The sequence below is a fragment of the Teleopsis dalmanni genome, unplaced genomic scaffold, assembly GCF_002237135.1.
Source record: "Teleopsis dalmanni isolate 2A unplaced genomic scaffold, ASM223713v2 unscaffolded_contig_0353, whole genome shotgun sequence".
NCBI lineage: Eukaryota > Metazoa > Arthropoda > Insecta > Diptera > Diopsidae > Teleopsis > Teleopsis dalmanni.
The window spans coordinates 1,145-14,343 of NW_024031735.1; the positions used below are offsets into that span (position 1 = coordinate 1,145).

Below are 13,199 nucleotides of genomic sequence, written 5' to 3' on the forward strand. Positions count from 1 at the left end.
GTTCTATCAATTCTGGAAAATAGTTTCATCGTTTATTATGGATTGTAGAAAGTAAAAATGTTTTCTATTATAAAAAGTATAACCGAATGTGAAGCAATTTTTCGTTAAATACATATGGTATTTTGAAGTTATCCTTTAATTTTCAATTGAACACTTTATTTATAAGTTTCTTATAAAATTGAGCGATTCTCCAAAATTAAACGAATGTAGTTCTTAAAGATAATTACGACGAAAATTACGAAGAAAACTGTTTTGCTAATGCAAAGGTTTTTAAATAGTACCAAATTATAAGAAAAATATTTTGTTTATAAATTGATTATTAATTATATTATAATTGAAATCATGACATAACAATTAAAAAATTATAAAATGTAACTGACAGGTTTCGAACAGTAGTGAATTGTAAAAACGAAATTTTTAGTTAATTGAATTTTTAGCTGACCATACAGCTGTTTCGAGTAATGGCTGTTTCTAACGAATACTCCATCCTTGTAAATATTTCCTTCTCCTTCCTTCTCATTGTCCCTTCCTCCTCAATGCATTAGGCAAATCTGCTACGCAGATGATTGTCTCATCTACATGAGGTCGAACTTCCCCAGTTGAAACTACATTGAGCTTAACAATTACCTTAGGACTCTCTCTGTTTACTACGTTACTACGGTAAGTGGAAGATTAAGATCAATGCCCTAAGAGGTTCCGTCTTCACGACAGCCCTTATGGGCCAGTGTGCTGATCGCATTTGGACCTTTAAAAGGTGTGCTTTGGATACTGTCAAGATATCGGAAAATATAAGTCCGAGTGCAGTGCTGTTCGAAGACTTTTATGATTTTTATATGTGCGGGAGAAATTTTTTTGTACCTGTGGAGATTTTTCTTATTTTTGTAAATTTTCGTGAATTAAAATTGTAAATGAAAGGTACTGAAGGAGATTAAATAAAAAGATTCAAGATTTTTAACAATTAAAAACAATACATATCCTTGTTTAAATAGTGGTAATAAATTAACATATCAATGAAATACGTGTGATGAAATTAATCGAGCATAGGTGTTCCAACACTCATTTATAATAATTCCAACAATCATCTGCAATACTAAAAAGTTGGACTATATGAATAACGGCAGCTTTATACACCGTTAAAATAATGAATACCGAGACGGTGAACAGGTATTTAAAAAGTGACCGCAAGTAAAGGGGAAGATAATCGAGTCCACATTTGAAAAGATCTTATAAGCAGTACAATTCCTACATATTTTATTAATATATTAAAAAAAAATTGATTTTAAATTTAAAATTTATAAGAAAAATTTTGTTTTGAGGACATTTGAGGAAATCTTGAACACAATAATACGAATCAATTAAAAATTTATGCATATATATATATATAATTTAGTTAAACATAAGTTAAGAAAAGAAATTTAAATAATTAAAAACATATTTTTTTGTTATGATATAAAACAATTTATTTTATAAATAAGTAGTAATTGAAGTGAATTTAAAAGCAAATGTTGTTTAAATCAATATCGGTAAATGAAATAAGTGCATATTATTTTTATACAATATTAAAGTTTAAGGAAAATAATTACTTATAAATTACAAAAATTATTGAAAAACCTTAAAAGAAATTAATTTATATACCATATATATGGTATATAAATGATATATAATGGTTAAAAATACATATAAAAGCACCACAACATCAAAGAAAATTTCTATAAACTCAAATAATTTAGAGTTTCATTTGTTTCAAATACATTTTTTTTCTTAAAAGTTTCAACCAAAAACAAAGAACATACATATATATCTCGAAAAGACAGATTCTTTCCATATGGGCGAAAGAGATTGCAGACCAAATAGTGAAAGGCGTACGTGAATAAGGCGCGAATTAGCTGTTTATGGCAAAGCAGCTTAACTTTGCAGTTGAGCTGGTTGTATAATTATTTATATTTTTAACGTCTAATCAATGAAATAATTGGAATTGTCTAAGCGGCTTGTTATGATTGCAGTCACGTCATGGCAATTGTTGTTGCTTTTAATGCAAAATGAAGTGAGATGCTAGTGTCAAATTTTCATTTTGTATTGAAAGCAACTACAGAGTGTTGGATGGCTTTCCTTCGACACCGTATGGTTCGAAGGTCTGATGCACAAACTATGCCACTTCGGCTTCCTTACAACACTCTGTAGTGTTATCCACCAGTTCCTTTCTAATAGATCCTTTGACAGGTAAGTTCGAGAATACTTCGTAAAACCGAATACGAACAGCACTACTATAGAATACTATTTGTTTCATAAAAAAATGTTTGAAAACCTTTCTGTTTTTAAAGAATCCTTATTATTCCATTAGCAATATATATTATGGACACATAATTAAGAAAATATTGGGAAAAGTGTACATAACCTTCTTAAAATTTATTATATAAAGAAATATTAGGGGTATTCAGGATGTCTGTGCATCCTTGCAAACTCAAATAATCGAGAACACACGTTGTGCATATTAGTCTTGAAAATATTTAGAACAGATGATGTTTGTTTACGTATTTATTTGCTTGTAAAATATAACTCAGATTCGATAATTTGGCATATAATAATTTCCACTAATGCCAAAAACAAGTGAAAAGCAGAATACATTGACATTGTCCGACATTGTTGATGGTAAAGTAAATAAAAAAAGAAACAATTGCACAAAATCATAAAATTACAAAATAACAAAATCAAAACAAACTTAACAGTTTCGCTGAAGTATAGAGTCTTCAAAATCAAATATGCAAGAGGTAATTGGTGTTAAAAATATTGTCTTGAATATTGTCTTGCAAATCAAGTGCAGAATTATAAGAAAAGAAATTGTTTTTGTAAAATCAAATAAATTTGTACATGCAACGATGCACAGACATCTTGAATACACCTATTGTACATTTTTTTTTTTATAGTTTTATAGTCTGTAAATAAACAGTTTCAAATTCCTTATTTTAATTTCTGTTTGAAGTCTAGCACTAAATCCATTTTAATTTACATAATCCTAACCTCATATAAGAAAAAATTTTACAACATTTTGTTCTAAAAGCCTAATGTGGAAGTTGTTTGTCCGAATATTATTATGTACAATATACACTATTAAACATGTCATTTCAATATCAAAGAACATATTTATTGCCACCACTGTAAATGACTGTTGTCAAATGACAACTAAAAAACAAATAAAGTAAATGGAGGAAATTACTTAAATTTAAAAGTAAATAAATGATATTTTGTTAGTATAATCTAACAAAATATCAACTTACAATGAATTTATAAGATAAATTGACAATGTAAATTTAAAATGAAATCAGTTACACTTAACAACAAAACTGATCTAAAAGTTAAATAAAATTAATCGGTAACAATTAAAAAGATTAATACGACGTACATATATCATTTGAAAGAAATTATTACTGGAAAAATTAAACAAGTGGCAGAGAGATGAATCGATTTTTGGTGATTATATAGTTGGCATCTTGGAGAGTGATGAAATGCATGAATAAAAAGCATTTACTTTACAGGAACTGTTAGGTGCAGTGGTGGTGAGTTTGTGACAATAATATTAAGCGTATATAACATTACTTTAATCCTGTTATAGGGTGATACAAGTTAATTTTAGTTAAAATGATATGAGGAAAAAGCACGAAAAATATAACCTGTTAACAAGGCACTCCAATATACAGAGGAAGAGCGTCAGACACGTAAGTAAATGTTAGCATATTACTCAAAGGTGATACCAACAAAATATTTAAATTGTGAAATTATTGAGAAAGTAGGATTATAATATGTAAAAAAGGCACAAAGTTCTAATAGTTGACGTATTGATTGTATAGTGACTTGAAAGATTAATAACCTCCATTACGAATATTGAAACTCCAGCAAAAAAATTCCAGCAATCTTAGTCTATAAATTTCATTGTTAACTATAATCGTCAGTTAATTAAGTTTAATTAAGATATTAACAAATAAAAGTGTTAACTGAAATAGGCCAACGATTCTATTGTATTATCTGTTGTTGTTGCTACTGCTGTAACCAAATGCCCATTTCACAGCAAACACACAAAAGGTTGACAAGACTTGGTATATGGAATGAGATGAGGAAGAAAGTATAAAAACACGATGTAGGTACCGGTATGAAAGTTGTATTTAACATGGGTCCAGGTGAAATGCCTACACTTGTCTATAGCAGTTTTGTAACTTCAAAATATCTTGATATTATTAATAAATTTAAATTTTTTTATTACTAGAGAGCACCTAGTCTAAGTTTAATAAGAATTAAACTGTTTTTATATTTTTCACATATATGTAAGTTTTGTGTAATATAGTAAAGTTAGTACCTTTTAGGTAGTAAAAAGATATCGGAAAACATATTCCCTATGGGTTGAATAATATAAAACTTTATTTGAATAATCCGATATTATCCAACATAACTTATCTGCTTCAACATAAAAGAGTCTGTCTGTTTTCGAGGGATAAAAATGAGAACATTTGTAAAAATATTCAAAGTCATTTCTTTATCAATTCAAATACTGAAAAACGGAAGAACTGACAATATGATATATATTAATATTAATATATTTTCTATATTTCACCCTTAAGTTCCTCTGGAATGAATCACATACCATATTTACTTAACATGAACCTCTGCCAAACAAATTGGTGTTATGCGGGTACCACACTGTCTACATATTATATTATTGAAGTTTTCACTTCATTATAAACTCAATTAATGTGCAGTGATAAGAATAATTTTTAAATAAAATGAATAGTTCTGTGTCAATCGCAGAACTATAATTATAATAGTGTAAAAGTATAATATATGCATATGTTTACGGTTATATGAACTCAAATTGAAAATATATAATTTCAATCATTATCACAAAGTATATACCGAATTAGTCTTGTTAAATAATAAAAATAATGTAGCTTATTATTTATTATTTAAATGAATAATAAATGAATACTAAGCACAAATAGTGCTCTAAACAATATAAGAAATAGGTGTGAAAACAGTCTAATGTGTATACCATAAAGATTCTATCTCTTTATATTATTTACCCTCCTTTTTATTCACCTAAGCTACTACCTAGCCACACCTAAGTATCTATATAAAATCATGATTGTAATAATTTCATTAACTAATTAAACTCAAACTAATTTTTAATTAAAAAGAAGTCAATAAAATATTAATTTATACTTATAGATAATGTTGCTTGTAAATCCTACCAAAGCTGTTACTGTACCATATACAATTTGGAATATCATGACATCACGCGGCTTATTGCTTATTGCTTACAGCTGATTAGGTCTATTAAATTATGCGATATGGAGTCAATGTCGTCACTAAAATACTAGACCTGTCGGATTCTGTATCTGATGTTTTTTTTCGCATTTCATACGAATTACTAGTGCGATGGATGTTAAAAAACTCATGGATGAAATCGAAATTTATTTCACAAAATGTATGCGATAAAAAGAAGGAAATTATTTTTAATCCATTTAAATGTGGGCTTAAAATTTCGAATTTAGATAAAAAAAGACTTAAATGGAAAGTAATATTAACGGGAAGTTTAACCAAATATGCACCTATCCAAGAAGAAATGTTTATGCAAGGCGAATATATGTTACAACCTCTCTAATGACAAATGAAGAGTGATTGTGAAAATAAAAAAGAACAATTTAATTTACAAAGGAAAAATGTACCTATATTTGTATTTTAAAATTTATATACAATATAAGAATATTTATGTCCCATTTAGATATAACTGAACGACATTACTGAGGATATTTTCTTAATAAAATAGAATACTAGAAATAGGAAAGTCACCAATATTGCAAATTTGATTGTCCATTAAACTAGGGTTCTATCAATTCTGGAAAATAGTTTCATCGTTTATTATGGATTGTAGAAAGTAAAAATGTTTTCTATTATAAAAAGTATAACCGAATGTGAAGCAATTTTTCGTTAAATACATATGGTATTTTGAAGTTATCCTTTAATTTTCAATTGAACACTTTATTTATAAGTTTCTTATAAAATTGAGCGATTCTCCAAAATTAAACGAATGTAGTTCTTAAAGATAATTACGACGAAAATTACGAAGAAAACTGTTTTGCTAATGCAAAGGTTTTTAAATAGTACCAAATTATAAGAAAAATATTTTGTTTATAAATTGATTATTAATTATATTATAATTGAAATCATGACATAACAATTAAAAAATTATAAAATGTAACTGACAGGTTTCGAACAGTAGTGAATTGTAAAAACGAAATTTTTAGTTAATTGAATTTTTAGCTGACCATACAGCTGTTTCGAGTAATGGCTGTTTCTAACGAATACTCCATCCTTGTAAATATTTCCTTCTCCTTCCTTCTCATTGTCCCTTCCTCCTCAATGCATTAGGCAAATCTGCTACGCAGATGATTGTCTCATCTACATGAGGTCGAACTTCCCCAGTTGAAACTACATTGAGCTTAACAATTACCTTAGGACTCTCTCTGTTTACTACGTTACTACGGTAAGTGGAAGATTAAGATCAATGCCCTAAGAGGTTCCGTCTTCACGACAGCCCTTATGGGCCAGTGTGCTGATCGCATTTGGACCTTTAAAAGGTGTGCTTTGGATACTGTCAAGATATCGGAAAATATAAGTCCGAGTGCAGTGCTGTTCGAAGACTTTTATGATTTTTATATGTGCGGGAGAAATTTTTTTGTACCTGTGGAGATTTTTCTTATTTTTGTAAATTTTCGTGAATTAAAATTGTAAATGAAAGGTACTGAAGGAGATTAAATAAAAAGATTCAAGATTTTTAACAATTAAAAACAATACATATCCTTGTTTAAATAGTGGTAATAAATTAACATATCAATGAAATACGTGTGATGAAATTAATCGAGCATAGGTGTTCCAACACTCATTTATAATAATTCCAACAATCATCTGCAATACTAAAAAGTTGGACTATATGAATAACGGCAGCTTTATACACCGTTAAAATAATGAATACCGAGACGGTGAACAGGTATTTAAAAAGTGACCGCAAGTAAAGGGGAAGATAATCGAGTCCACATTTGAAAAGATCTTATAAGCAGTACAATTCCTACATATTTTATTAATATATTAAAAAAAAATTGATTTTAAATTTAAAATTTATAAGAAAAATTTTGTTTTGAGGACATTTGAGGAAATCTTGAACACAATAATACGAATCAATTAAAAATTTATGCATATATATATATATAATTTAGTTAAACATAAGTTAAGAAAAGAAATTTAAATAATTAAAAACATATTTTTTTGTTATGATATAAAACAATTTATTTTATAAATAAGTAGTAATTGAAGTGAATTTAAAAGCAAATGTTGTTTAAATCAATATCGGTAAATGAAATAAGTGCATATTATTTTTATACAATATTAAAGTTTAAGGAAAATAATTACTTATAAATTACAAAAATTATTGAAAAACCTTAAAAGAAATTAATTTATATACCATATATATGGTATATAAATGATATATAATGGTTAAAAATACATATAAAAGCACCACAACATCAAAGAAAATTTCTATAAACTCAAATAATTTAGAGTTTCATTTGTTTCAAATACATTTTTTTTCTTAAAAGTTTCAACCAAAAACAAAGAACATACATATATATCTCGAAAAGACAGATTCTTTCCATATGGGCGAAAGAGATTGCAGACCAAATAGTGAAAGGCGTACGTGAATAAGGCGCGAATTAGCTGTTTATGGCAAACCAGCTTAACTTTGCAGTTGAGCTGGTTGTATAATTATTTATATTTTTAACGTCTAATCAATGAAATAATTGGAATTGTCTAAGCGGCTTGTTATGATTGCAGTCACGTCATGGCAATTGTTGTTGCTTTTAATGCAAAATGAAGTGAGATGCTAGTGTCAAATTTTCATTTTGTATTGAAAGCAACTACAGAGTGTTGGATGGCTTTCCTTCGACACCGTATGGTTCGAAGGTCTGATGCACAAACTATGCCACTTCGGCTTCCTTACAACACTCTGTAGTGTTATCCACCAGTTCCTTTCTAATAGATCCTTTGACAGGTAAGTTCGAGAATACTTCGTAAAACCGAATACGAACAGCACTACTATAGAATACTATTTGTTTCATAAAAAAATGTTTGAAAACCTTTCTGTTTTTAAAGAATCCTTATTATTCCATTAGCAATATATATTATGGACACATAATTAAGAAAATATTGGGAAAAGTGTACATAACCTTCTTAAAATTTATTATATAAAGAAATATTAGGGGTATTCAGGATGTCTGTGCATCCTTGCAAACTCAAATAATCGAGAACACACGTTGTGCATATTAGTCTTGAAAATATTTAGAACAGATGATGTTTGTTTACGTATTTATTTGCTTGTAAAATATAACTCAGATTCGATAATTTGGCATATAATAATTTCCACTAATGCCAAAAACAAGTGAAAAGCAGAATACATTGACATTGTCCGACATTGTTGATGGTAAAGTAAATAAAAAAAGAAACAATTGCACAAAATCATAAAATTACAAAATAACAAAATCAAAACAAACTTAACAGTTTCGCTGAAGTATAGAGTCTTCAAAATCAAATATGCAAGAGGTAATTGGTGTTAAAAATATTGTCTTGAATATTGTCTTGCAAATCAAGTGCAGAATTATAAGAAAAGAAATTGTTTTTGTAAAATCAAATAAATTTGTACATGCAACGATGCACAGACATCTTGAATACACCTATTGTACATTTTTTTTTTTATAGTTTTATAGTCTGTAAATAAACAGTTTCAAATTCCTTATTTTAATTTCTGTTTGAAGTCTAGCACTAAATCCATTTTAATTTACATAATCCTAACCTCATATAAGAAAAAATTTTACAACATTTTGTTCTAAAAGCCTAATGTGGAAGTTGTTTGTCCGAATATTATTATGTACAATATACACTATTAAACATGTCATTTCAATATCAAAGAACATATTTATTGCCACCACTGTAAATGACTGTTGTCAAATGACAACTAAAAAACAAATAAAGTAAATGGAGGAAATTACTTAAATTTAAAAGTAAATAAATGATATTTTGTTAGTATAATCTAACAAAATATCAACTTACAATGAATTTATAAGATAAATTGACAATGTAAATTTAAAATGAAATCAGTTACACTTAACAACAAAACTGATCTAAAAGTTAAATAAAATTAATCGGTAACAATTAAAAAGATTAATACGACGTACATATATCATTTGAAAGAAATTATTACTGGAAAAATTAAACAAGTGGCAGAGAGATGAATCGATTTTTGGTGATTATATAGTTGGCATCTTGGAGAGTGATGAAATCCATGAATAAAAAGCAGATGCTTTACAGGAACTGTTAGGTGCAGTGGTGGTGAGTTTGTGGCAATAATATTAAGCGTATATAACATTACTTTAATTCTGTTTTAGGGTGATACAAGTTAATTTTAGTTAAAATGATATGAGGAAAAAGCACGAAAAATATAACCTGTTAACAAAGCACTCCAATATACAGAGGAAGAGCGTCAGACACGTAAGTAAATGTTAGCACATTACTCAAAGGTGATACCAACAAAATATTTAAATTGTGAAATTATTGAGAAAGTAGGATTATAATATGTAAAAAAAGCACAAAGTTCTAATAGTTGACGTATTGATTGTATAGTGACTTGAAAGATTAATAACCTCCATTACGAATATTGAAACTCCAGCAAGAACACTTCAGCAATATTAGTCTATAAATTTCATTGTTAACTATAGTCGTCAGTTGATTAAGTTTATTTAAGAAATTAACAAATAAAAGTGTTAACTGAAATAGGCCAACGATTCTATTGTATTATCTGTTGTTGTTGCTACTGCTGTAACCAAATGCCCATTTCACAGCAAACACACAAAAGGTTGACAAGACCTGGTATATGGAATGAGATGAGGAAGAAAGTATAAAAACACAATGATAAAAGTTGTATTTAACATGGGTCCAGGTGAAATGCCTGCACTTGTCTATAGCTGTTTTGTAACTTCAAAATATCTTGATATTATTAATAAATTTAAATTTTGTTATTACTAGAGAGCACGTAGTCTAAGTTTAATAAGAATTTAGCTGTTTTTATATTTTTCATATATATGTAAGTTTTGTGTAATATAGTAAAGTTAGTACCTTTTAGGTAGTAAAAAGATATCGGAAAACATATTCCCTATGAGTTGAATAATATAAAACTTTATTTGAATAATCCGATATTATCCAACATAACATATCTGCTTCAACATAAAAGAGTCTGTCTGTTTTCGAGGGATAGAAATGAGAACATTTGTAAAAATATTCACAGTTCTTTATCAATTCAAATACTGAAAAACGGAAGAACTGACAATATAATATATATAAATATTAATATATTTTCTATATTTCACCCTTAAGTTCCTCTGGAATGAATCACATACCATATTTACTTAACATGAACCTCTGCCAAACAAATTGATGTTATGCGAGTACCACACTGTCTACATATTATATTATTGAAGTTTTCACTTCATTATAAACTCAATTAATGTGCAGTGATAAGAACAATTTTTAAATAAAATGAATAGTTCTGTGTCAATCGCAGAACTATAATTATAATAGTGTAAAGGTATAATATATGCATATGTTTACGGTTATATGAACTCAAATTGAAAATATATAATTTCAATCATTATCACAAAGTATATACCGAATTAGTCTTGTTAAATAATAAAAATAATGTGGCTAATTATTTATTATTTAAATGAATAATAAATGAATACTGAGCACAAATAGTGCTCTAAACAATATAAGAAATAGGTGTGAAAACAGTCTAATGTGTATACTATAAAGATTCTATCTCTTTATATTATTTACCCTCCTTTTTATTCACCTAAGCTACTACCTAACCACACCTAAGTATCTATATAAAATCATGATTGTAATAATTTCATTAACTATTTAAACTCAAACTAATTTTTAATTAAAAAGAAGTCAAAATAAAATATTAATTTATACTTATAGATAATGTTGCTTGTAAATCCTACCATAGCTGTTACTGTACCATATACAATTTGGAATATCATGACATCACGCGGCTTATTGCTTACTGCTTACAGCTGACTAGGTCTATTAAATTATGCGATATGGAATCAATGTCGTCACTTAACTACTAGATCTGTCGGATTCTGTATCTGATGTTTTTTTTTCGCATTTCATACGAATTACTAGTGCGATGGATGTTAAAAAACTCATGGATGAAATCGAAATTTATTTGACAAAATGTATGCGATAAAAAGAAGGAAATTATTTTTAATCCATTTAAATGTGGGCTTAAAATTTCGAATTTAGATAAAAAAGACTTAAATGGAAAGTAATATTAACGGGAAGTTTAACCAAATATGCACCTATCCAAGAAGAAATGTTTATGCAAGGCGAATATATGTTACAACCTCTCTAATGACAAATGAAGAGTGATTGTGAAAATAAAAAAGAACAATTTAATTTACAAAGGAAAAATGTACCTATATTTGTATTTTAAAATTTATATACAATATAAGAATATTTATGTCCCATTTAGATATAACTGAACGACATTACTGAGGATATTTTCTTAATAAAATAGAATACTAGAAATAGGAAAGTCACCAATGTTGCAAATTCGATTGTCCATTAAACTAGGGTTCTATCAATTCTGGAAAATAGTTTCATCGCTTATTATGGATTGTAGAAAGTAAAAATCTTTTCTATTATAAAAAGTATAACCGAATATGAAGCAATTTTTCGTTTAATTCATATGGTATTTTGAAGTTATCCTTTAATTTTCAATTGAACACTTTATTTATAAGTTTCTTATAAAATTGAGCGATTCTCCAAAATTAAACGAATGTAGTTCTTAAAGATAATTACGACGAAAATTACGAAGAAAACTGTTTTGCTAATGCAAAGGTTTTTAAATAGTACCAAATTATAAGAAAAATATTTTGTTTATAAATTGATTATTAATTATATTATAATTGAAATCATGACATAACAATTAAAAAATTATAAAATGTAACTGACAGGTTTCGAACAGTAGTGAATTGTAAAAACGAAATTTTTAGTTAATTGAATTTTTAGCTGACCATACAGCTGTTTCGAGTAATGGCTGTTTCTAACGAATACTCCATCCTTGTAAATATTTCCTTCTCCTTCCTTCTCATTGTCCCTTCCTCCTCAATGCATTAGGCAAATCTGCTACGCAGATGATTGTCTCATCTACATGAGGTCGAACTTCCCCAGTTGAAACTACATTGAGCTTAACAATTACCTTAGGACTCTCTCTGTTTACTACGTTACTACGGTAAGTGGAAGATTAAGATCAATGCCCTAAGAGGTTCCGTCTTCACGACAGCCCTTATGGGCCAGTGTGCTGATCGCATTTGGACCTTTAAAAGGTGTGCTTTGGATACTGTCAAGATATCGGAAAATATAAGTCCGAGTGCAGTGCTGTTCGAAGACTTTTATGATTTTTATATGTGCGGGAGAAATTTTTTTGTACCTGTGGAGATTTTTCTTATTTTTGTAAATTTTCGTGAATTAAAATTGTAAATGAAAGGTACTGAAGGAGATTAAATAAAAAGATTCAAGATTTTTAACAATTAAAAACAATACATATCCTTGTTTAAATAGTGGTAATAAATTAACATATCAATGAAATACGTGTGATGAAATTAATCGAGCATAGGTGTTCCAACACTCATTTATAATAATTCCAACAATCATCTGCAATACTAAAAAGTTGGACTATATGAATAACGGCAGCCGAGACGGTGAACAGGTATTTAAAAAGTGACCGCAAGTAAAGGGGAAGATAATCGAGTCCACATTTGAAAAGATCTTATAAGCAGTACAATTCCTACATATTTTATTAATATATTAAAAAAAAATTGATTTTAAATTTAAAATTTATAAGAAAAATTTTGTTTTGAGGACATTTGAGGAAATCTTGAACACAATAATACGAATCAATTAAAAATTTATGCATATATATATATATAATTTAGTTAAACATAAGTTAAGAAAAGAAATTTAAATAATTAAAAACATATTTTTTTGTTATGATATAAAACAATTTATTTTATAAATAAGTAGTAATTGAAGTGAATTTA

At 27.7% G+C, this 13,199-nt stretch overlaps 2 long non-coding RNA genes across 2 annotated transcripts; both read left to right on the plus strand.

The window, feature by feature from the left end:
- Positions 1-3,350: 3,350 nt before the first annotated feature.
- On the plus strand, positions 3,351-5,843 carry LOC119663386. The gene is made up of 4 exons (XR_005251039.1): positions 3,351-3,554; positions 3,611-3,713; positions 5,215-5,710; positions 5,771-5,843. It is a non-coding gene; the product is annotated as an uncharacterized LOC119663386 (long non-coding RNA).
- A 3,397-nt stretch (positions 5,844-9,240) lies between these two features.
- LOC119663385 lies at positions 9,241-11,813 on the plus strand. The gene is made up of 4 exons (XR_005251038.1): positions 9,241-9,426; positions 9,483-9,585; positions 11,074-11,569; positions 11,630-11,813. It is a non-coding gene; the product is annotated as an uncharacterized LOC119663385 (long non-coding RNA).
- The last annotated feature ends 1,386 nt before the right edge of the window (positions 11,814-13,199 follow it).